At 48.3% G+C, this 25,399-nt stretch overlaps 1 protein-coding gene across 2 annotated transcripts in view; it reads right to left on the bottom strand.

The window, feature by feature from the left end:
- The window catches only part of NTF3 (neurotrophin 3), a 65,291-nt gene that overhangs the window by 3,670 nt on the left and 36,222 nt on the right, over window positions 1-25,399 (bottom strand). Inside the window, exon 2 of one of the 2 annotated variants that reach the window (XM_045781280.2) lies at window positions 4,706-4,831. The exons of the other annotated variant lie outside the window; for it this stretch is intronic. The gene's annotated coding sequence lies outside the window, so the exon portion shown is untranslated. The remainder of the gene's footprint in view (window positions 1-4,705; window positions 4,832-25,399) is intronic. 2 annotated transcript variants of the gene reach the window in all.

The raw sequence follows: 25,399 nt of genomic DNA, 5'->3' as shown, positions 1-25,399 counted from the left end.
CTACACTCATTCTTCAGTGCCCGGTTGGAAAGCAAACTTTTCTACGTGGCCCCCCAAAAGCTGCAAGGCCCCCAAAAGCAGCAACCGCCACTTCCTTGGCATTCCTGCGGCAGGTTTTGGATTGGCTGTGGCAGCAGGTATGACAGGCCCCAGGGCTCTCCATACTTTACTCACTAGATTCCCTCCTCTCCAAGGCCAGGAGCCCCTTCCTGCCTGTGCCTCGCCCCTGTGTGAATACACGGTGGAGGTCCAGGTCTGGGTGCGGGGAGGCTGGGATAGAAGAGAGGGTAGCTGAAGGCAGAATGACTTAATTTGCAGGGCTTTGTGTGAAAATAATTTAGAGGCAGGGTGGTGGCAGGTGGGGTGACTGCATTTGAGCCAAGACTGCGAGCCTCCCGGTGCATGCTCCATTGTCCCATCAGACCTCACTTACAAAACACATATTTGAAGATAAAATTAGGAATTTCAAAATGGCAACCACAGAGCATTAAACCCTGAGTGTGGGGTCCCCTTCTTGAGTGCAGGGCCTTGGACAATGGTTACTGGCTGCACACCCATGAAGCCAGCCCTGGCTGCAGGAGCTAGGATGTTCCATTTTGGTGAAATTGTCTGAAGGTGAGAGCAGCCATCCATTTTTGGTCAGGAGGGATGGGCAAAGCCCACTCAGTGCTGCATGGGAGGGGGTCACGTTCAGACCTATGGACAGGGGCCATAACTTCAGCTGCAGTCTGGCGGGGAGACACTGGGGATGTGCCAAATGAAAAGGCTCTCATGACGACCTGCTTTCCTCCTCTTGGCAGTGGCAACTAAGGAATGTGGGAACTAAGGGCCCCTGGATGGCTCAGTCGGTTAAGCATCTGCCTTTGGCTCAGGTCATGATCCCAGGGTCTTGGGATTGAGCCCCGCTTCGGGCTCCCTGCTCAGGAGGGAGTCTGTTTCTCCCTCTGTCCCTCACCCCACTTGTGCTCTCTCGCTCTTTTTCTCTCTCAAATAAATAAATAAATAATCTTTAAAAAAATGTGGGGACTAAATGGGGCAGTGGGAGAAGTCAGGATTGTCAGGAAGGAACATCGTATCATGGATATGGCTCAGAATTGCCAGAGCATGCTGATTATAAAAAGCAGAATGGCTTGTAGTTGATTTTATTACTATTTTTAGCTTCTGCCCGGACAATACTGCACCTGGGCGGACTGGTCCTACCGGCCCAACTCGCTGCGGGCTGCCTCTGGGACCCAAGGCATTGATTAGAACCCAGGTCTCCTGACTCTTTTAGACAACTCTGTCCCTCTCGGGTCCTAAGCACAGAAACTCAACACAAAGAAATCAGGCCACCATGGGTCGGGGTGGGGGTGTGACACATACAAAAAATTAATAATATAAGAAAGTTTCCAAATGCCTCTTAGCATTGGTCCTACCTATTTCTGGAGCTGCACTGTTTCTTACCATCAAATCCAAAACCTTACCATGATGCTTGAGAATAAGTTGTGGGAATAAATCATCTGCAGACTGGGAAGGGTTTCTAACCCACTTGTAAGGCTGCATTAAAACCCAGCAGGGATGCCTGTGGCTGCCACCTTGATAATCTGCTTGTAGCTTTCTCATAATGAGCAAGTCCAAGAATGTTGCAACTAGACCTCTCCAAAACACAGATGTTTGAAGCAGAAAGGAACCTGTGTAAACCCCTCATTTTTACAAGTCAGGAAACTGAGGCCCGGGGTGGGAATGGAGGGAGTCGTCTAAGATTAGACTCCTCAGTAATGGCAGAGAGTGACAGAGGACGCCGGTTCTAAAGCTCAATAAATAAATGTGGCCTTGTGCATAAGCAGCATTATTGTGAGGGGTTCATAATGAAATCTATATGAAAGCTCTCAGCACAGTGTCTGGCATGTAGCGGCACCCTGGGAATGTTCGCTGAACGTGGATTTGAGTTCTCTGAGGCAGCAGAGTCGCTGCACGCCCGTCCTCCATGCAGTGTGCGAGGTACCTAGCAGCCGAATTCAGGAATTCCTTTTTCCGCATACAGCCTACAGCAATCTGCACCAACAAAGAGCTTTCTCCCAAATGCCACTGCTAGCAAGTACTTGGATCTCAGACCAGCCACACGAGTTGTGAGAGAAGAAAAGATTATTGCAAATTGGAAGCACAGAGAAGAGGCAAATCTCAAAAGCAAACAAGTACGGGAAGCTGTGAAGTAGTGTTTCTGAATAAGCTGGGGCACGAAGGGCCTCAATCTGATCTCTGGCTCCCTCTGGTCCCTGGAGCCTGCATCTTCCACCCCATCTGCTGGGATGGGCTTTCCCCAGAAGACTAGCTCCCTGGAGTGGAGAGTGAAGAAAGGAAGGCAGTCCTGGCTTGACCCAAGCAATTTAGAAGGGCTTCTATTCTTCTCTTTTGGTCACTGTTAACAGAGACCCCCATCCAAGCATCCTACTGTGTTATCATTGGCCGTAGGTCTTTCTCTTGGCTGAGGGGCCATGCTTTCTTCATCTACACGTGCCTGCTGCCTAGCATGGGGCTGGTCCATTGCAGAGTCTCAATGTCTGCTTAGTGAATGAGTGCCTACCACCATCGAGACCTGCCCAAGACACTGCTCACTGGCCTGAGATCCTGTATGGGCTTCTGCCAAGCCTGGTCTGGAAGCCACTCAACTCTGCCCTCTTTTCCCAAAGAAAACACAAGGCCTGGCTCTGAAGTAGGCCATGGTCCCCAGGCTCTTCTTGGCTATAATTGGAAAAAGACCTGTTAAAGACCTCAGTAAAACCCCCTTCCTACACTCTCCCCAGTGCCCATTTCCCCTGCTCAGAGTTTTCCAAGATCCTGACCAACTAGCAGATGCTATTTTCCTCACTTAGAAATGCTTTCCCACATATGGTGTTTTCTCAGTCCCTGGAGCAACATTCCTACAAGGTTTCACCATCCCTCAAAATACTCAAAAGAGAGCAATTTCTGATTTCTCCTTTCTGGCTCAGTTTACAACACACACACAGAGGGTTCTTGGGCAAAGCGGCTGAAATGGAAAAGAAAGCTGGGTGGAGACTGGGGTGGGACAGAACCTGAGCCCACAGCCACCCGTGTCTGTCCTGTCACACACAAACACCTGGGGCGCTCTCCTTTGAGTTCCAGTTTACCTCTCCATGACTAGCTTCCCAGTACATATGCCTCCTCCTGACCATGGACCTAGAGACCTTGCTTGCTGTCCACGTGTGGAGTGAAGGTTTAGCCAGGTTGGAGTAGGGGCATCAGGAACAAAAATGCAATGTGCCAGGGACCGACACACATTAGATCTTTAATCTTGGTAACAACTCCTGTGGGGTAGGTACTAACATTCCCCAGTTCGGATGGGGAGACTGAGGCACAAGACGGTTAATAACCAGCTAACAAGCAGCAGAGCCAGGATTTGATCAGAGTCTGGCTCTGGAATTGATGCCCTTACGGATTACGCTATAGGGTTTGTCCATCCCTGCTCTCCAACATTGCAGAGAGTTTATTTCCAGAGGAAGTTCAAGTTCCAAGGCTGGGACCAAGGCAGCTGCAGGTCGAGCACCTCCCCAAGAATCCTCAGCTCTGGGCAGAATTTCTAGGTGTTTGAGGCCACCACTCCTGTTTCCTCCTCCCCATATTCCCTGTGAAAGTGTTCACCATGGAAGTAAACAAACTCCTGTCCCCCTTAGGCCCGATGTCCTCCGAGGCTGGTCCCTCTGCGGGTCACTCACCCCTGCAGAGGCCATGTGTTGTAGTGGACGGAGCACCAGGCACACCATCTCAAGGCCTGGCGTTGAAACCAGTGCTGGAAATCAGGGTGACTTACAAATAAGGCATAGAGGCTGTGCTCTAGCTGTCCTCAGGGAGGAGGCATGAGATCAAAGTGGATGCACTTTTTAATGTGCCAAGTTTTTAATATGCAAATTCAAGACATTTCATTATTTCTGGTACAGCCACATCCTCTGGAGGCAAATGCATTTCTCTGGCTGGGTTAACAAGGACACTGTCCAGCTGTATCCAGAAGGGCCTAATTCTTTGGAGAATTCCTGCAGCTATGACATGGTCTCTGACTAATGTTAAGGGCTCAAAAGACTACATCCTGCCAGATAACCCTAATATCTTGTTCAGGGACTGGAAAGGGGGAGAGGTGGGAAAGCGACAGATTTAAAGTAGAATGACAAAAAGGAAAGGAATGTGGTGGAAATACTAAACTAAGGCCATATAGAAGACTGGCTAAGCTTGGTCCCCATATCTTAATTGCAAAATTAATTCAAATTGGCTTTGTTCTGAACCCAGGTCCCGAGGCCTGAAAATTAGTCAGTGAGGCCATATGAAGATGTTCTGACCCATGACAAGGCTAGTTGCCGGGAGAGAGAGATCCTGGTGGAGCCTCCACTGGGGATTGGTCTGGTTTTGGTTAATCTCTTTATTAATGATCCGGAAGCAGGAGAGAGGAAAAAGTGGCAGATTAATTAAAATGCACAGATGACGCTCAAAGGGAAGGTGCTACAAACACCGGTGAGGACAGACCAATTATTCCCCAGCACCCGTGGGGGCTGGCAGCCTGGAAATAGCACGATGAGATTCAAACTGGAAACACGTAGGTTAACTCACTGGGGGCAAGAAGAATCCAAAACCAACAAGGGAGGGAAATGCTTGTAAAGGGATGAAGGGAAGGAGCGACTTGGAATGGCTACAACGAGTAAATGAGAAATGAACTCACATGACTAGGGCCGTGTGGGTTTCCACCGCCTCGTCTTCTTCCCCTATAGTCCCACGGTCTTTCCCAAATCCCACTTCATTCACTCTGAGCACGCTTCCGAGTGGTGGCAACTCTTACGTTCCCTGTCTTATGAAGCACAAAAGTGTATGTAAGCTGAGCTTCAGAGACGGCAAGAAATAGAACCAAGATTGTAGAGCAAGTGGATGGCTGTCACCAAAAGGTGCCGACCAGCATGCTCTGCGTTCCCCCAAACTGGAAGCGAACAGTGATCGGAGGAAGGAAGAGCCTCCTCTCTCTGCTTCACTTGGTGACACCTCATTTGAGAGCCCTGATCCTTGGGCAGAACCCGCATCAACACAGTCAAAACTGGTGAGAACAGAGGCAGGGAGATGGACTGCTCTCCTGTTCCTCTTGTTAAAATACTTAATTCCAGGTTCGGAAACTGTCTGACATAGACAACACTTGGCCCGAGATCTGGGATAGGACAAGGTCCTCCACTTTCAGGGGCTGCTGGCTTACAGGGGAAACAAGGCACACAGTCAACAGGGAAGGCCTATTCTAGAACAAAATGAAACAGAAGAGAGAACCTCTAAAGGTTTCCTTGCCCCCCTCAGAAAGGAATTTCTGAAACTGGTCCCTCTTGGAAGCCAGAAAATGAGGGAGACAGATTCCAGAATGGACAAGGAGCCCATATCCAAAAAGCAAGCTCGATGCCCTGAGATGGAAGTTGAAAGCTGTGAGTTTGCTTTGCACAGCTGTTGGAAGAGGAATTTTACATTGTTCAAAGCATACCCTCCCCTCTGGCCCCAAGGCAGTGAAAGACGGAAGGTATGGCATATGTCAAAACAATGTGCCTCAGCTCCAAGAGCAAGGTAGTACAGTTATTACCCAGGCCACGGAAGCCTCCGGCATGGCTCTGTCTTGGCAAAGAGATCTGAAAGGAGCTTGGTATGCCAACACAAGCCCCAGGAAATCCAGATTTACTTTATCCTTTGCATACTACATACTCTCATTTCATGGCCAGAGGGTGGACAAGGAAGGATCTGCAGAGAAAATCGGAGTCAATCCAGCTATTGGCCATAATGGCATGTATTTATACATTTAGTTTTCTTTGTTCTGGGCACTAACATTCATCCACCACTGTGCATAAAAGTGTGCATGCATGGGCTCGTGTGTGTGTGCACATGGGCACCAATGCACATGGGCGTGCATTGTGTTCTCCTGCACACACGCATGAGTACACACACACACACACACACACGCTGCAGTCCCCAAGATGAGGATGTGTTACAGCCAGCTATTTCTAAATTATTGTGTCATTTAATATCTTAAGACATTTTGATTTTGGTTTTGTCTTCTGCATCAGGGGAAACCCCGTTTTCCAAGTGTGAAAACACACAAGAGAAGGTTGCTTCAGTTATACAGACAGTTGGGGGTACAGCTGGCATTAAACTCTTAGCATCAGAGAATAACTGTCCAAGTCAACCTTCTGTTTGAGATTTGTGCCTCGTGTTGGAGTTGGGTTTATGTGTCATGCATCTGCATTACCTGCAAAGTGCTGCACAGCTGTAGGTTAGTATTATCACAAGGTAGGGGCTGCTGAGTAATTGATCTTTAATAAATAAAATAAATGATGATGATGATGATGATAAATTATTTATCTTGTCCACCCAGCCAAGAATGGGTCTCAAAATGGCAGAAAAAGAAGTTGGCTTCATCTTGAGAGCAGGAAGCTAAGGGAAATCCCGAAGTACAACTTCCATTCACACTCTGGATGCCTCTTCCAAACCAAGACCGCAGCTGACTTGGCAACGCCCAAACCTTTGTGCATCAACCAGAGCAGTGGCAGCGAGAATGGGATCAACCCAAACCATAATGGTTTGGCCCCATGAGAACTTGGCTGCAGTGTAGTCAGATGGCAGTCTTTCTCCTCCAGCCTCGGCGATCGGGCCCGTGTCAAATAGAGCTTCTGTCTCCCCCTCCGACTCCCCGCTGGCCCTGCAGCCAACCTCCTTCCATGAAGATGAGAGATTGGCAAATGGTCCAGGGCTGTCTTTGGTCTGGATCCCCTCTCCAAGAAACTGTGAGGTCTGAAGACTCCCAGTGCCAAGGTTACCTCCTACTCTTCTGGGGGTCTCTCCCCTCTGCTCACCCTGGCTGCCATCATTCACCTGAACACTCTGACAGACCAGGAAACTGAGGCAGGAGAGACGTCTACATGATTTCCTGAGCCTCTTCTTGCCCACTTGTAAAGCGATGCTGGGATGTGCACACAGGAAGAAAATCAATCTTTCACCCAAACTGGAGTGTGCAGTAGGCACTTCATAAACATTATGACTCCAATCCCAAACAGTCTACGGCTCTCTTTCTGGGCAGCTGGGCGAGACTGAAAACCAACTCAGAGCTTGTCCTCTGAAAGCAATTTTGGCACCAACACTCTGAACCCAAAGCTGTCTTTAATCACAGACACAGTCATAATAATCGCTTGTAATAACAGCTAACATTCACTGAGCCGCGCCATATGCTAGGGACTTTGTGGGACACTTTACATGGATTATCTCAATTAATCCTCATAGATACGATTATTATCCCCACTTTTCAGTTGAGGAAACTGAGGCTCAGAGGGATTAAGGCATGTTGTCTGAGATCACACATCAACTGAGAGGCAGAGCCAGGATGTCAACCCCTCTCTGGGTGACCCCATGGGCCTGACTTATAGCCAATACTGCCTAACACCTCCCAGTTCATTCCAGGGAATCTGAGGCACCTGCCACTTGCTTGCAGTGCACTAGGCAGTGATAGCCACGCTGGTATATTAGTGCTTCTTTCCTTTTTAGAGAAAGGGATATCCAGAACAGGGGCTCTGAAACGTAAAGAGTCTGTTTCACAGTCTAAGCTTGGTGTCACCAATTCACAGTGGCTGAAAAATATACAATGCCACTTAGGGCTATCAGGCTCATTTATATACCCCCCAGCTTCCCAATACGTAAAGCACTTCTTTCCTCCCTCCTTATTTGATGGTGAAGAAGACCAAGAACCCAGGGATTCTTTTTAAAAATCGCTGGATATTTTGAAGGCCAGACAGATTTCTGATTCTTTGGTTTTCTTTGTAGTGTATTTGCAGTTGGCAAGGAGAAATAAAACAATGTGGACTCCTGGCACATTTCCTGCTCTGATTTATGAATAAAGCCCAACTTGGCCACTGATGAGCTTTGTGGCAAAGGGAGAATCATTGCTCGTCTTAGGGTCTCAATTCCTGATGATATTTCTCCATGGGGTGCTGCTGGTCTTTGAGCAGTGTAGTTCATTGCTCAGTCTTGTTTCCCCCCCCCACACACACAAAGCTCTGGCCCCCATCTACTGAATGCTAGTCTTATCCCCCCAATCACTTGACAATGGAAAAAATGCACTCACACTTGCCGAATGCCATCTCATCTGGGGAGGCTTTATCCCTCCTGGTTAGGAATCACATGACATAACATTGGTGGACTAAAGCAGTGGCTCTTAACCAGTTTTGGATCACTGACCTTTCCAGAATGTGACAGAAGCTAAAGCATCTTTCCCCTGAGAAGCATACATGTGCACATCAAAGAACAACTATTCAGAAAACTTTCGAGGCTGTGCAGACTCCCTGAAATTTAACCCAGAGGCCCACAGATCCTAGGTGAAGAATTCTCAAACTAAAGAACATTTTTTTCATTTATTCATTTTTTGTTTATTTATTCATTTGAGAGAGTGAGTAGGGGGAGGGTCAGAGGGAGAGATCCTCAAGTAGACTCCCGCTGATTACGGAGCCCAATGCAGGGCTTGATCTCAAGACCCGGGAGATCATGACCTGGGCCCAAAGCAAGAGTCATATGCTTTAACTGACTGAGCTACCCAGGCACCCCTCAAACTGAAGAATTTTAAAGGTTCTTTCTAGCTGGAGTAATCTGTTTTTCTATTACCTTCTGCCAAACCTGAGCCATTTCTTCGCCAGACCAAATGATCCTCATTACTGGTCTCATTTTCTGGTCCTCCCCATTCCTCTGTGTCATGTGGAGCATGACACCCACATCCTAATCCACTCAGATTCTTGTAGCATGGGAAGGTTATGGCAGGAAAGTGACCTGCCCCAAATGAAACGACACGTTAGTAGAAGAGCCAGAAATAGAAGCCAGCTCTCCAGAGGACCAGCCCTGTGCTGCTCATTTGGAACCAACGCGGGACACTATATTTAAGAACACCAAGAGGGAAACCTGTCCCCAAGGCTCATTGCCTGCAGGGTTTCCTCGAGCAGACAGAGGGGTCCCGTGTGAGCCTGACCAACATGGTACCTTCAACACTACAGTGTGAGAGGGCTGAAGCGCTCATAGCCTGACCCAGCCAGAGAGGTAGCCCACAGAAGAAGTATCCTTCCCTTCCTCTTCCTTTCACAAATATCTGTGTCGCATCAGCACCATCCCTCACATGATCTCCACATTCCTCAAGGGCTTTGGGATTTTGTGCATTTTACTTTCCATGTCTGACCATGCCATCACGCTGGATGGTCTCGGGTCCACCCTGATGGCTTTCCATCCCTTTGGTCTCCCTGTTCCTCAATGCCCCCAAGACCATTATGTTGGAAAACCTCATTGTTTCTGAAGAGCTTCTCGCATTCCAACCAATTGTCTTTATGATTCTAGGGATGCCAAGGATGGAGTGTGGCTGTACTTGCTCTCGGAGGAAAAGCCAGTCACATGTGGAACCCTGAAAGCTTGAGAGAGCTTTAAGTATAGAGGCTCTCTTGATATATCAGGTATCAAAAATGGGTTAATCTACAAGAGGGTCTAGCCAGAAAATACACTGGGGCCAGATATCACACACAAGCATGTTGCTAGTTTAAAAACAGCTGCTCATTTCTGACCTGCCTGTCTAGAGGTGCTGTCTACATGCCCTCCCCTTGTATGGGGGTAGCCTGTGGCTGCTGTTTGACCAGGAAGTCATGCTAGAAGTCATGCTAGATGACTTCCAACGCTAGGCCCGAAGAGGCCTTCCTCTTCCATCTGTTGTTGGAACCCCGAGCTACCGCGTGAGTCACCTGACAGTCCCAAGGCCAGCATGTTGGAGAGGCTTCCCTTGATGGTCTTCTAGCTGGCCCTGCCAAGGCGCTAGTCTCGCAAGTAAAACTGGCCTAAATAATCCAGACCAGCCCATCTGCCAACTGAATACCACCAAGTAACCTCTGTTAAGGTCACATGGCACAGAAAAATCACCCGGCCCAGCAGCCCCCAAATTCCCGACCCACAAAATCTTGAGAAATGTGAAAATGGTTGTATTTTATGCCACTAAGTTTGGGGTGGTTTGCTACATAGTGAAAATAAGCAAACACCCAGAGCTGGAAAAACTATACAGATTAAATGTGTCATTTGTTAGTTTTGATGATGACATTTCATGAAATCTGCCCAGAAGCGTCTGAGTAAATTCCTGGAGGATAGATCTAAAATGGACCTCTAGGACCACTGCCAGTGCACTGCTGATGACTTGAGGCTGGAACTGTGAGAGGAGGGGTCCCCTGGAGCTGCCAATCACCTGAGGGTGTGCTCCAGCCGGGGTGCTGCAGTCCCGATGGGACTGACTGCAAAGTGGCGAAGCGGGGGTGTGAAGACACCCCCTGCTCTTTGAGGTTTCAGGGTGTGTGTGCACCAGCATGTGTGCCTGTGTATGGAGAGAGAGAAGGAGGGAGAGACGGAGGGAGACACAGAGAGGAAGACAAGGTTTTCCTGAACAGGGGGTTTCAGTTGAGTCAAAGGCCCCCGGACCAGTGCACTTTTTCCTGGCTAGGGAAAAACGGGGGGACTGGGAGTGAATGTCCCCTCCAAAGCCACCACCACTGTAGGCCCAGAGGCTGGGTGCACTTCTATCCATGTTAGAAACCGCTCCGCCCTGACATTATCCCCCCAGATATCCACGCACTAGCTCACATTTCCTTCCCACCCACCAGAGAAATATCACGCTGGTGCTGCAGACAGGCAGGTAGCCAGAGATCAGGGACCGGAGGAAAGCCCGAGGGCAGGAGCACTCAGGTTCACAAAGAGTTTCTGGCAATGCTGCAGAGGCCCACAAAACAGGCCATGAGCATATAGGCCGCCTGTGGCTCGTTCTAAGAGTGGGTGGGGGCAGTGCCAGCAGCCCTTGGTCTTCAGAGGTGGGAAGAGCGGGAATTTCAACCAATGCATGTGCTGTTGGGAAACAGGCCAGGTAGTGCGTGTGTGTGTCCATGTGTGTGAGTATGTCTGGGTATATGTATTTGTGAGTGTGTGTATATGTGTGAGTCTGTGTATGAATATCTGTGTGTGTTGTGTGCATCTGCCTTGAGTGTGTAATGTGTATGTATGTGTTTGTGTGAGTGTGTGGTGTGTCTAAGTGCACGTGTCTGTGTGAATATCTGTGTGTGCACGCACATGTGGTGTGTCTATGTGTCTGTATGAATATCTGGGTGTGGTGTGTCTGTCCATATGACTGCATGCGAGTGTATGGTATGTGTGTGTGTTTGTGAATATTGGTGTGAGCGTGTGTGTGTGTGGTGTGTTCGCATGTGATTGTGTGGAGTGTGTGACTCTGTGTGTGTGTGTGTGTGTGTGTGTGTGTGTGTGTGCAGTATGCTGGGAGAGGGATGCTGACAAGGGGAGAAAACCCAAGCGTTAAGGGGACTCCAAAGATGGGGGTCCCCTCCCAGCTTGTAGTCACTGGGAAACCTTGGACAAGCCTTTTTCCCCCCCACCTTCCAGGCATCAGTTTGCTCTTCTAGAGTGAGAGGATCAGAATAAATCATCCTCAGATCATTCCAGTGCTATCAGTGTGCCCCCCACAGGGGGTCTAAGGCAAGACTCTGGGCTGATGCTCTCTTTCTGGCCCCCTTGGACACAGAGGATTGAGAGATGGCTCTGGGGGATTTCCTTAACCCCTCCCCCGCCCCCACCACACACACACCACACAGGCTCTGCTCGTCTAAAGAGTAAGGCACATGGCTCCAGTGGCCTTCTTGGGTCCCTGTGAATTGGAAACATGTAAGGACAGGCAGGGGAGAAGCCCAGGAGATAGAAAGAGAAACTCTGGGTCAAGTTTGCATTTCTCATTATTTCTCCAACCCTTCTCAAATTCCTTTTGTTTAAAAACCTCCTTGAGTTTCTGAAGGCTTCCCCCTCCCCCATTCCACCCCTGAAAAACTCAAGGAGCTCCTCCAGCCTGTAACCCTTCCCGATAACACGTTCCATATGTCGGTCACTCTCTGCATGAAACGTTTGCACTCACTTTTCTGGTCACATCATCCGTGGGCTCCCCACACCGCCTCTCCCTAGAACAGCCCATCCAGCCCCTCTCAGGCCCTCTGTTCAAGCAGCGTGGGTTTGGGTCAGGCTGAAGCGCTCTGTGCTTCCCGTCCCAGGCCAATTCCCACTTAGGATTCTTGCAGGTTTGCCTCCTGAGTGCCTCTGCCCCAGCCCGCCACGCCTGCCGCTACCACCAGCTGCAGGGAGACCCTCCTTTAGGCACTGGGGCTAATTGAGCAGTGCTCTGACTGAGCTTGCCACATTATTTGCTTAAGAGCATGCTTTTATAGCAAGGCAACACAGCATTCTATTGTCTTCTTTTTCCCAGCCCGGCTCCCCCCTCCTCCCGTGGCTAGCCACCATGGTAAATAAAGGCTGAAGAGAGTTTTCCAACATAACTTCCAATACTCCTCATGGGAATACAAACAGACCTTCCGTCCCTCCTCACCCACCCCTACCCCATGTGCCCCCTCACCCCACCCCTTGTGACTTTCTGATGCATCTTTGGATGACTGGGCTTGACTCTTGAAAAATACAATGCATGGCTTCACACTAGTTTTTGTGCGTTTCCCAAAAGACCGAAGGTGGGTTTCCACAGTTCTGGAGGGGTTGCGTTAGAAGGGCTGAAGACCTCAAATTGGTCAAGGGAACCTGAGGACTGTGTGTAGCCCCTCTTCCTCAAAAGCATAATTGTATTTAATGGCTTCATCCCTACAGGTGCTAATGGAGAGGAAGTAGGGTGCCTTGAGACAGGCAGTGAGGCAGCCCCTTAACCTAATAAGTGCAGCCAGGGGCAATTGGAGAAAACACGAGGTCCCAGGGGCTAGATTGAGGGCTCAGGGCCTTCCAGAACAGACACGTGGGTCCCAGGCAGAGAAACACATCTGGGCACATGGCAGAACGATCCACTCTCTTATAGGAAGGAAGGGTGATACATCGAGCACCTGCTATGTGCCAAAGACTGCAGTTTAAAGCTTATATTCTACTGTCTTTAGGTTTTTTGGTCTAGATGGAGTTAGGGAAATTAAAAGAGGGTATTTCTAAGGGCGCCTGGGTGACTTAGTCGGTTAAGTGTCTGCCTTTGGCTCAGGTAATGATCCCAGGGTCCTGGGATGGGCTCCCTGCTCAGCCGGGAGTCTGTTTCTCCCTCTGCCCCTGCCCTCCCCAATTCGTGTTCTCTTTCTTTCTCACCTGCTCTCTCTCAAATAAATACATAAAATCTTTAAAAAAAATGAAAGAAAGTATTTCTATTTTAAAGCTGAAAGCTTTAGGGCATAGAGGTGGTGAGTGATAGGCTCAAAGCTGTCACAGCTAGAGGTTAATTCAGTACCAGAATCCCTGCTCCCTGACACCTGGTCCTACACTCTTCCTAAAAGACAACCCTCTTTACCGTCAAAGTCCTAAAGAGTCCAGAGGGCAGACCACACGCCTATGATCCCCCAGGGAGCCGAGCTCCTTCAGCTATCTGTGAAGTCTGGGGGAGCCCCTGTAGTGCAAAATGCACACCGTACTTTTCTCTAGGCTCACCGGATCTTTGAAGTGCCAGCTTATACTAAGTGTGTCATTTCCGAAGCCGGGCTCCCTCTGGCTGCAAGAAAGTCCCCCTGTCCAGGTAGATGGATGGGGCCTGCCACTGGCCCACGTTCTGCCCCTACTTCTTTATAAGCCACCCCTACTCCCACCCTCACCCAACCTGCCTCCTTTTAGTGTCAAGATTTACTGCATTCCGGAGATCAAACAATAGGTTGAACAAAAGTGCGTGTTAAAAACAATCTTTCTCCACAATACCTGCATTAAGAAAATGACAACAATAATGAAGGAAAACATGTCTGACGATGGGTTTGGATGATGCGTGGTGGCTAATGAGACAGCTGAACTAATGTAATTGGGGGATCCGACTTCAGAAGCTCCAATTATGCTTGATGGGCTTGGCAAGGCATGCTGCAATTTGGTGCTAATGAATGGATTAATCCGGAGGAGAAGCAGGAACCCAAGAATGTGCAGGAATGTGTCCTGACGCCGTGCTGGGCATGCTGTGGTGGGGCGAACAAGGACCTGACGGATGGAGGTGGAAAAGTTTGTTGGCTCATTGTAGGGCCGTCATATCTGGCCAACCGACTAGCTCTTCCTCCAGTGGACCGACTCACAAAGCACTAGAGCCATCTATTTCAGGGAGATCTATTTCAGCTTACTAGAAAGCATGTGGTTGTGAGTTTCCAGGCATGCAGTCTAAATGACCAGATTAACTGGATTTAATAGAGCCAGTTGCAAAAAAAAGTTCCTTCCAGACCCGAGGCTCTGTGATTCTGTGTTGATATTGTGAAGGAAAAACCTCCACCACAGGGAAGCCGGTGGGGCCACAGAGATGTGTGGGAGCAGTGAGTGACTTCCACCCCACATGGATGAGTCATGTGGCTGGAGGGAGGGGATCACTGCAGACTGTGGTCAAACAGAACGGTCTGGAAATACACTGGCATTGATTCAGAATGTGGAACTTTTGATCCTATAACATGATACATTTTAATTCCCCTTGGTGATGTTAATAACGTAGTGGCTAATGCCACACTAACAGAATTTACGAAGCGCCAGTCATCCAGGAAAAGGAAGAAGTAATGACCTCAGTTTGTACCCTACTCATGCTTCTGAAAAGGTTGTGTACAAAGCAAAGTTTTGTGAACTGAATTATATTTTAAAGAATACGAGAAGGTCTCACAACAAAAAATCTGATTGTGGATTCCAATGGAAAGCAGTAAAAAAATCATTCTTCAATTAAAAAATATTATATATTAGACTAGTTTTAGATGAAAGCAAAATGGAGAGCAACTATGCTATAAATACATTACAATTTCACAGTGAACACATATGCTTCGAGATTCAATTCTTCACCAAGGCAATCAGACTGATTTATCCTTTGATGAGTTCTTCAACCATCCGGGTGCCCCGTGAATGCGCACTATTCCCTATGGCTTATTCTCCAGGAAACTAGAAATCCGGAAGAAGAAAAGAGGCAGGAGAACTTCCTGCTGCAAATTCCCATTTGTTCCACTCTTGGTCTTAAATCATGTCAGCCTGAGTTCCCATGGTAAGCCACACTTCAGTCTTCTCTCAGGTCCCAATAAGGAAAGAAACAGAAGGAAAAGAGGGCAAGCAGAAACCATGCACTCTATTTAGTGAAGGTTCAAGAATAATTAGAAGGTCAATGATGATGATAGCTAACCTCACTGGGCATGACTCCATGCCAGGGACTATGGCTAGGAACTCTACAGTCATAACTGATTTAATTCTACAGTAACCCTCCCAGGAAGGTCCCCCAGTTTACAGTCTCTTATCTGAAACCCTGTATATTACCTAATACTCTCAGTGGGCCTGGGGCAGTAGGCCACGATGAAATGACCTAATATGTCTGCTGCAAAATTATCAACGCTCACTGAAGGGAGGGAGATCGTGTCGATTCAGGTCATATTTTGTAGCCAAATGGATCTGCTGTAACCTCAAGAAATGATGCCATTTTTTTTTGAGTTTTGGGGTTTTTGGAATTATAAAGATGAAACTGGGGACATTTATAGTCCCCCCACTTTCATAAATAAAGAAACCACACCCAAGAGAAAGTAGCTCGCCTGAGATGACACCATGGCCATCCCACACAGCTAAGTAGGTAGTGAAGATTGGTAGCAGAGCTGGGATTCAAACCCAGGCATCTCTGACACCAAAATCCATGTTCTCAGATACCAGGCCAGGCTGGTGGTGTTCCTCGGGTGAGTCCTGAAGGAATTAAAACTCCCTACAATGGTTTTTTGAGGAGACAAATTTAAACTGTGATTGCATACACCCTTTCTTATGTTTAAAGAATTTTTTCCTTAAATAAATTTCTCTAGAGAGAGTCTTTTTCTTTATAAAATAAGAGCATATTGAAGAATATTCTAAAAATGTGCAAGTATATAAAGAAATCTATCAGCTCCCACAAGTATCATTATGGAATATTTGTGTCCAGCCTTTTTTAAACACATGCAAAGTTTTTCTCTGCATTCCATAGTTGAGAATGTTTAATATACAGCATTCTGTGACATTCTTACTTAATCTTATAATTGAAGCATTCTCCCATCATATTAAAATTCTACGCAAACAAAATTTTGATGGCTACATAATATTCCATCATAGGAATGTGTTGTAATTTACTGGATTACACCCCTTCGTAGGAAATTTATTATTTCCAATTCTTTGCTCTCATAAATAAAGCTGCAGTAAATGTCTTCATGCTCAGGGCTGACTGCTGGTCTGAATTACTGCCTGGTGCATGGGCTCAGCTGATGCACCGGCCATGGGCACATCTGCCCTGCGGCCGCCTGGGGCGTCAGGTGGACACATCAGGTGGACTGGAGCCTCCGTCATCCCTGTTGATTGTCGGGCTGCTCAGAGGCAGGGACAGCACAGACACTCTGTTTGCTGCCCACACATTCATGTTCTCAGGTTCCGCTCAGCCCTGCTGTGGACCGACAAGACTCTGCTATTATTTCCAGCTCCTCCGAGGACACTAGTTTCAAAACAGCACTTGTCCTGAGGTCTCTTAGAACACAGAAAACCCTGCTCCCTACTTCACAGAGCCCCTCAGATAGGAACTCCTTCAGTCCCGACCTGCCGGAATCCATTGGAATGCACACGGTTGAAGGGATGGATCCTGCAACCCCCAAACCCATGCACTGCCGAAAGTGAAAAGGGGTGCTATTGATCACGCGGTCAGGGGAAGGACTGCACCGCCGGCCTGCCCTGGGTCAGCCGTCACTTCCACCGAGTGGCCAGCTGTCCCTGTCACAGCCCTCTCTAACAGGACCTATGGTAACACCCTGATCCCACTCCCTCCCTCTTGCTCGGGATCCTCATTGCTTCCGGCCTCCATCCTGGCTCTGTCTTCAGCCTACCCCCCATGGACTTCCACCCCTTGGTACAGTGTCCACCTCTTGCCAACCTTAAGAAAAGAAAATAGTTGTCCTCTGCTAAGGAGGTCCCAACCCAGCTTTGCACAAGAGCACGTGTGGCTCCGTCCATTTCCTCAGCCCCTGGCAACAGACAGGATCCCACCTTCCGTCACCAGGGCGCCAGGCCACTCATGAAGCAGCACAACCAGGACACCCCTGAGCACCTCATTTCAATCAGACAGACGCCTGCAGTCCTTCCTCCAGCTGCTGTGACAGCATGCTCACGGTTTCGTCCAACCGCCACCAGTGCTGACCTTCTCACACATTCAGTGCTGTTTCCCCCAACCCTCTGTGTCCTCATCTGCACCTGTGACTGCACACCTGCACACACCTGTCCACCTGTGGCTAACTCCCACACCCCCGCCCCCAGCACGGACCCCAGTCCTAGACTCCGCGTCTGCAGATGCAACTGCCCGCTGGGCGTCTCCCCTTGAATGTTTCAGAGGCATCTCGAGGGTGGTATGTCCCCAACTGACGTCACCACCTTCCCCCAAGCCCTGGTCCTCCTCTGGCCTCCTGTGCTTGCTTGCAGGCAAGGGTACCAGCATTCACCAGGTACAGTGCTTGAGTCTTCGCCTTTCCCTGCCCCCTGCATCACACTGATCTTTAATTCCAGGTGATTCTGGCTCCTCCATCTCTGACCTGTGCCCCTTTCCTGCATAGTCCATACCTCTATGGCCCGCATGACTTCTCTTGCCCAGGGAACGTCAACACACTCTGAGGTGGTCTCCAAGACCCTACTTTTGTCCTCTCCCAGATTTCCTGGTGTTTCTTCTCCACACTGGAATGGGATGAGCTTTCTCAAGTTAAGCCTTATTGGGTCACTTCCCAACTGCAAAAATGTGTCCTTTTCTAAAACCTTCAGAATAAAGCCCAAATCCCTTGGCCAGGCAGGAGGCCCTTCCCAGCTTGGCTTCCTGGGTGCCTTCTTCCTTGGCCTTATCGCTCACTCTTCTCTCTTTACCCTCCGCACACCAGCCACAGGAAGGGGCTTCAGTTCTGCAAACGCACGAGTACCTACTCACCTCTGCAGAGACTCCATTGTCCCCCCTTTCCTGGCTGATTCCTATTTTTCTGTCTGGCCCACTCCTATTCCACCCCCCTGACGACTTCCCTCAACATTTCCCCATTCTTTAATAATCAAAAATAAAGCTTGAGGTTTTTTTTTTTTTTTTTTTTTTTGCCCTTAAGTAGTTCACTGAATAACAATTCTTGGGGTAAATTAATACAGTCATCAATATGGCAATTTGAGGGCACTGATTCTCTAGAGTAGAAAGCAAAAGGCTAACTCTGAGACTAGCTCCTGGCAGTAGAGGTCCCTGCCACTTCCCTTAGCATCATCCTCCTGGGAGCCCTGGGCTCGGGGGGGGGGGGGGGGGAACAGGTACAGATGGGAAGAGACTAGAGAAGGGGGCAATGCCAACCTTGAAAAACTGCCTAGTCACTCAGCATCATGGGAGATCAGCACCTCCCCACACTCAGGCGGGTTCAAATCATACCAACAAAAAATTGACCATAAAGAGGGATAAAGCAAGTAAGCACCAAAGGGGAAAAAGCAAGGATGGTGGCAGTGGTGGGTTCCAAATGTCATAATAATTCCTAACATATATACTGTTCTGTATATTTTCAAATTTATCGTTACAGTAGTTCAATGAGATATGAGGACCAATAGTATTTCCATTTTGAATCCAAGCCAACTGAATCATAAGAAGGTTAAATGAATCGTCCAATGGCAAACAGCCAGTAAGTGACACAGCCAGGACCAGAACCCCCAACCCCTACATACTCATGTACACTGTATGCCCTACCATGCTCTTCTCCCTTCCCAGTACACAGACCCCCAACCCTCTTTCGCTGACACAGTCCTATAAGATTCTCGCCCATTCCAGGAAGGTAAAGTCTGGGTATAGATTTTTCAAAGTATTTCCATGAGCAAATAAATAAAAACTCGAAACTTCTTTAGATCCTGTGTATGGATAGATGGCAAACTTACTGTTAGCTAAATAACATACCTCTTGCCAGGTGATACTTTCTTGACCAGGTGAAAATTGACAGTAGGCAGGCAAAGGTGTCAGGGCCCCCAGGTTGGTTTTCTGTCTTGTACATAATGCTTTCCTGCATCAGACTTCTAGGGGTTATGCAAGGCAGCGGGGAGCTCATTCCTTGTCTCTTTGTGCTCCAATCACCGTCCAATGCCAAACCTCACTTTCTAACTTCCACTAGGAAACAAGAGACTTCTCTGCCAAAAGACATCTATCTGTCCCCAAATTCTGCAGAGAAATCTCCCCCAGGGAACAAATTCTAATCCGTGCAGAGGTCCGCCTCTGCCTCCAATGCCTTTTCATGTAGATTTCTAATCATTCTTCACCAGCCCCCACCCAGACCCCCCTGCCTGCTTCCAAGAAGAGCTCCCTAGGGGTATGGCCACAGGGCAAGGGATGTGCCTTATAAACAGCCCACACGGACCCTTCTAAGAGGCCTCTGGGAGGGGCCATGGCTCCTCTCAGTTGTCTATGCCCTGATGTCTACCCGAAAGCTTCTTACTACAAATCCAGTCCCTTTTCTTGGGGTATGCACTTGGTGGCAATGGGAGTATCAACATGATCCTGCTTCTTTAGCATTATTTTATAATTTCAATATGCTATCACATCAGAGTTTCCCGAATCCACATAGTGCTTCTGTGTGACAGACGAGGAAACTAAAGCCCGAGGAGGAAAGTGACGCATTTAAAGTTACTCCCTGGCTGATGACACAAGGCAAAGTATGAGTCCAGGTGTGCTGACCCCTTGTGAATTGCTGTTTCCAAAGGCAGTCTGCTCCACGTTAATAGCCCATGAAACAGTCTATAAAAGCTAGAGGAATTTTTAGTGCTAGAAAAGACCTTAAAGTCAGGGAGTCCATGTTTCTCAACACAAATTATACTGTGGAAGAAGAAACTAGCTAACGTGTCTATTGCAAGACCCAGTAACAGGGCAGGAGAGAGGAGGATGGTCCTGGAGGAAATGAATTGCAACTTAGCTGCCAAAAGGAAGGGTGGGAAAGGGAAAGAGCTCAAAGCAGGTGTTGACAACATGCCCAGCTTCTGTGAATACCGGCAGTTGAGAGACACACACATTTTGTATTTCAAAATAACAGCCTTTATCAGACATCATCTGGGGGGCATACTCATCCTACAATCAGTACTTGTTTTATTGAAGAGAAGCCTCAGGGCTGGGTGGCATGTCCTAAGGATGCATTTGGGCTCTGTGAGTGAGGGAAATACCAGGTCTTTAGGTCTCATAGCCATGCTGGCTGGTACAGACGGGTAAAAGCAGGGGAACCGTTCCATTTATGGCCCCTCAGCCCCCCCTTTCTCCAGCCACCGCCTCAGGAGCCGGGAAAAGCAAGGGCACACTTGCCCAGGACAGGAAGTAAAGAGGAGGGCACAGCCCCTGCCCTCTAGCCAAGGGAGGATGGGTGGTGGGGGAGATTTGTCAACAGGAACTGCACAAACTGTTCATTCAGGTTACAGCTGACCAAGTGCAATGCCCCCAGGAACGCAGATGTCCCTGCTCCCACTTCGGCATCCAGACCGTGATACAGGATTCAGTAATAGACTTGGGGCGAGGGGCTGTTTTCCTGCTGTAAAACTTGGACGTGCTAGATACTCCCTCCTGGAGCCTGTGGCAGTTAATCCAGCTTCCTGCTCTCAGTGGACGATAGGAAAGGGGTCTTGTCTCCGTATCAGAGGAGTGGAAGAATCCCAACCATATAATTCCTCCCCATGAAAACCTGTACACCAGAAGCTGCTCTTAAAATGAACTCATGAACAACTAACAATGCCAAAGGGAAATGGAGTTCCTCCCATTCTGTTCTTTTCTTTCTTTCTTTTTTCTTTTTTTTAGAAAGAGAGCACATGAGCAAGGGGTTGGGAGGGGCAGAGAGAGAGGGAGAGAGAGAGAGTATCGTAAGCAGGTTCCATGCTTATTCTGGAGCCTGACGTGGGGCTTGATCTCACGACCCCGAGATCATGACCTTGGCTGAAATCAAACGTCAGACTTAGAATGAAACTTAGCTGACTGAGCCACCCAGGTGCCCCTCTTTTTTTTTTTTTTTTTTTAAATATAGGGTGTCTCACTAAATCAAAGACATGGGTAAGTAACAAAAACAAAGGAGGCCATGAGCGAAAAATTATCTCATAAAAATTAAATTTTGGGGCACCTGGGTGGCACAGTTGGTTGAGCCTCTGACTTTTGGTTTTGGTTCAGGTCGTGATTTCAGGGTTGTGATATCCAGGCCCTCATCAGGCTCCATGCTCAGTGCAGAGTCTGCTTAAAACTCTCTCTCCCTCTACCCCTCCACCTCTCTCTCTCAAATAAATAAATCTTAAAAAAAAATTGAACATTAAAAAAATGCATGGTTCAGGGTTGCCTGGGTGGCTCAGTCAGTTAAGCATCTGACTATGGAGCTCAGGTCACAGTCTCGGGGTTCTGGGATTGAGTCCCATGTCGTGTTCCCTGTTCAGCAGGGAGACTGCTTATCCCTCTCCCTCTGCCCCTCCCCCAGCTTGTGCTCACTCTCTCTTAAATAAATAAATAAAATCTTTTAAAAAATTCATGGTTCAAAATTATTTTTATATTGTTGCGGAATGTGAAAGAGACACATGTTTGCCAAGATCTGTGACCTTCAAGGAAGGTTTGGCCAGTATTCCCCCATTTTGCCTTACTGGTCAGGGTTAGCTCTGGATTAATGATAAATCCCATCCAATTCCATGCTTGTCCATAGCCTGTAGTTAAGCAAAGATGTGGAGCTTCCCCCTATTCTGCTCACTTGAAATGGTCACTGTACCCCTGGGGAATGTCTGGAGCCCCCAATGGTGGTGGTGTCCCTCGTGCAGTTCTCTGCCTGTCTCCAGGACTCTGCACACCCCAGCCTCTCCCCGCCTCCCTCCAAAGAGCTTTGTCCCTTTCCCCTAGAACTCTTCTCTCCTCGCCTGTTGTTTGGGAAAGTGGCTCTGTCATCACTATACTCTGACTCCCCCAGACTCTTGCTCTGAATGTTGTAAAGTTAAAATTTCATAATTCACAAAACACTTTTCTCTCTTAAGTGCCTGGCTGAAATTAAAGCCACGACTTGCCAGAATCGATTCTGCAATTCAATTGACTTTGCTGTTCTAGATGGTATCCACCCTCCACGATGAGGTGATGAGTGTTAATGACCTTGCAGGTGGCAGGGGGGGGCTTCACTATCACTCAGAATACTGTCCTGCTTCACTGTATCCACACAACCAGGCAGTGTAATTGCGGGGCTGGTATTATTCAGCATGCGGGGCGTGTACCCGGATTTTACCACTAAGCTGCCATTTCTGAGTTCATCTGCATACTGTCTTCTAGGCCGTCCCTGAGTCAGAACTTCCCCAGGGCTGCCTCGTAGCCTTTCTTCTAGACAAAAGAAAGGACCTGTAATAGGATGCATGAAGACTGAGAAAGCACCCCTGGTGGTGGGGAGCATGGAGAAGCAAACCACCCACCCCACTCTTCACTACTCTGCTATGTGGCTGAGATTTAGGACTGGGGGAAAAGAAGTCTGTCCTCCGTCGATAACTCGTTCTTGGCCCAGATTTAGAGAGCTCTTCTTAAAAAGTAAAAAGAGCCCATAGAGTTCTCAAAATGAATCCAGTTTAGGTGATATGCATTAAGACACTGATTTGGAGAAAGATGAAAAGAAATTACAGGCATGATGGAAAATGTATCTCTCTTTCAATCTATAATATACATACATTACATGTAATATATACACATATATATGTATTTAAGTATGTATACATAAAACAGCCCGAGAGGTGGAGGACACAGTGTGAATTACACGAACAAATCAAGACGGAGTTGGTATCACTGAACAGACTGATTATATTGATTGAAACCAGGTTTAAAGGACCAGGGGAATTTGTTTGGGAACAGAGAACAGGACCAAAATATTCCCTCAGAGAGGAAATCTCATCAGAGGAGAACCATGGGGGTGGGAAGCAGGCGGGGGTGGGGGTGGGGGGGAGAGGCAGGGGGCGGAGCAGGCGCAGCGGCTGAGTTTGGGAAAGTGGAACGAATCTGTCCATTTGCAAGGGTGTACGAGATATACAGCAGGAAAAATCCAGGGGAGAGGATGGTGGGACAAAGCGGGGTCTGGGCAGGGAGGGAGGAGGAAGAACCGGCCTGTCTATCCCTCTGCTGCTATGTGCTGGGAAATAAATTCACTCTGATTTGGTAACTTCACAGTGAAACATACCTCATCTCTAATTGTCGGAATTCAAGGATGAACGTTCATCATGTTTAGGTTTGAAGGAAGCAAGATTAATGGACAGGTCTAGCAAGATGAACCAAAAGAATCTTTTTAGGCCCAAACATTTGAGGACGGGTGAGAGGCAGGAGGTGCAAGAATCTGGCATCTGGCCAGTCCCTTGGAGAAGAAAATGGCAAATTCAGAATTCCTACCTTCTAGACCAGTCGAAGCCACTCACAGCTGCAGGTGACCACCGCCTGACTGAATGACAACCTCTCAGATATGTGACAACACAAGGTCATGCTCCCTGGGGGATCTCCCCAAATACATGCTTTGAAATGACAGTGGCATTTTTAAAAACAGTCATCACAGGAGAGGAGGATTTTAGCACTTGGGGGAACACGGAGGTCTTCTAACTCTTCAGCCTTTCTTTTACAGTGGAGGAAACCAAGGCCCAAGGATCCAAGGTGAATTGCCCAAGGTCACAGCCGGCTAATGGCCCAGCTGGCACTGGGTTTTGTGCACCCAATTAAATGGCAGTTTCTACTTATTCTTTTTTAGTTTTTTTTTTCTTTTAAATTTCGTGCTGCTTTTATGACAACATCATAACCTTCATTAGATCGATTAAATCATAGAAGACACTCAACGGAATTTGGCCTAAGAAGAAGTAAGTTAAATACGGAATAGAAATAAGCACCACACTGAAGACTTCTTCCTCCCAGGCACTAGGATGTGAGCATTTGGGAGAACAAAATTCTGCTCCTTTGAATGCAGTCACTGAAATAACGGGAAGGACAGAGAAGGGCTGGTGAAGATCACAGAACCCAAATCCCAGGATCAGATCTTCCTAATTTTGTTCCAGTGCTCCCAACGGGAGCCTGGTAAGTCCCCACTTTTCAAGGGGATGGAGGAACACTTGTAGGGGCGGTACGTTCCTGCTGTTTCCTTTCTCCACCTCCCTTCCCTAAACAAAACTAACAAGTACAGGGAGTTCGGGTTCCCTGGTCAGTCCTCCTGGGAAATCCCAACCTACAGCATTTCTCGCCTGTTCATTCTAAAGTGGAGGAATTTTTACTTTCAAGTTCCAACAGGAGACTCTACCCAGGGGGGAAAAACGGCAAATAACATTTCAGTGAGTAGGTAGTACTCTCTGGATATGGTTCTCTGCTACATTCGAGCAGATCCAAACTTCTCATTTCCCCTCTTATCCTCTTCCCTGGACTCCTCTCAACTGTGTATATGTGCACACGCATGTCACTTCTGGAATGACTGGATGCCTAGGAAAGTCAGTATCAAAAGGAGAATTTGTCAGAAGAATTACGAGTGAACAAGAAGTTGTCATAAAAGACACCCCTGGGGCCGGCAGAACATTCTTTTGTCCTTATCCTTGCACGCTGGTTTTAGAGCTCAGCCGCACTAGAAGGGACAGCCCCATTCTGCTGACACGCTGGAGGCAGACCTGTCCTATATCAGGAGCTGCCCTTGCCACGGTGCCTCTCACCCCTGGCCACAGTGGAACAGGGCTGGCCTTTCCAGAGGGACTCGCTCAAGGAGACACTGAGAGATACCAGAGCTGGCTTCAAAGACATGAGAAGCTCCAGTATCGACCTGTGCCCCTGGTAACCTAGAGGGAGCTCAGCCTGGAGCGTGGAGCAAGAGCCTAACGATACCTCCAGGCCCTGCTTCTGCCTTCCTTGGCCTGGTGGCACCTTAGAATGCCCAGCAATCTCCAGAGGGGCCGAGCTAGGAATGGTACGAGGACAGTCGAGTCAGAGGACCTGTCTCTCAGTCCCGGCTCCACCACTTGGAAGTTGGGCAGCCCTGAGTGACTCTGTCATCCCTCTGTGAGCCTCGACAAGCTTCTTATGGCAATGCTTCCTCAGTAGCCACTCCCGGTGCACTGTCTCTTAGATGAGCACGGGTGCTGGTATGAGACGAAGGCCAGTCTTTCCTGGCGATGTTACTGCTGTGATGCTCCTGATGGACCAGCTTAGTAGGGTCCCGGCCAGGGACTCGGGAGATGCAGAGACACCAGGTGAGCCACATGGTCGGCAGCTCTGATGCAAGAAGGTGGGCTGGGAAGTCAGAAAGACCTAGAAAGACCCAGAAAGCCCTGCTCTGCCATCTCTTAGCCGTCTGTGCTTACATCACATAGTCTCTATGAGTCTCAGTTGTCC

Source organism: Ursus americanus, chromosome 25 (genome assembly GCF_024610735.1).
Source record: "Ursus americanus isolate L20-20 chromosome 25, mUrsAme1.1.p, whole genome shotgun sequence".
Classification (NCBI taxonomy): Eukaryota; Metazoa; Chordata; class Mammalia; order Carnivora; family Ursidae; genus Ursus; species Ursus americanus.
The sequence above is the reverse complement of the archived record's forward strand: the minus strand, read 5'-3'. Positions and strand labels throughout refer to the sequence as shown.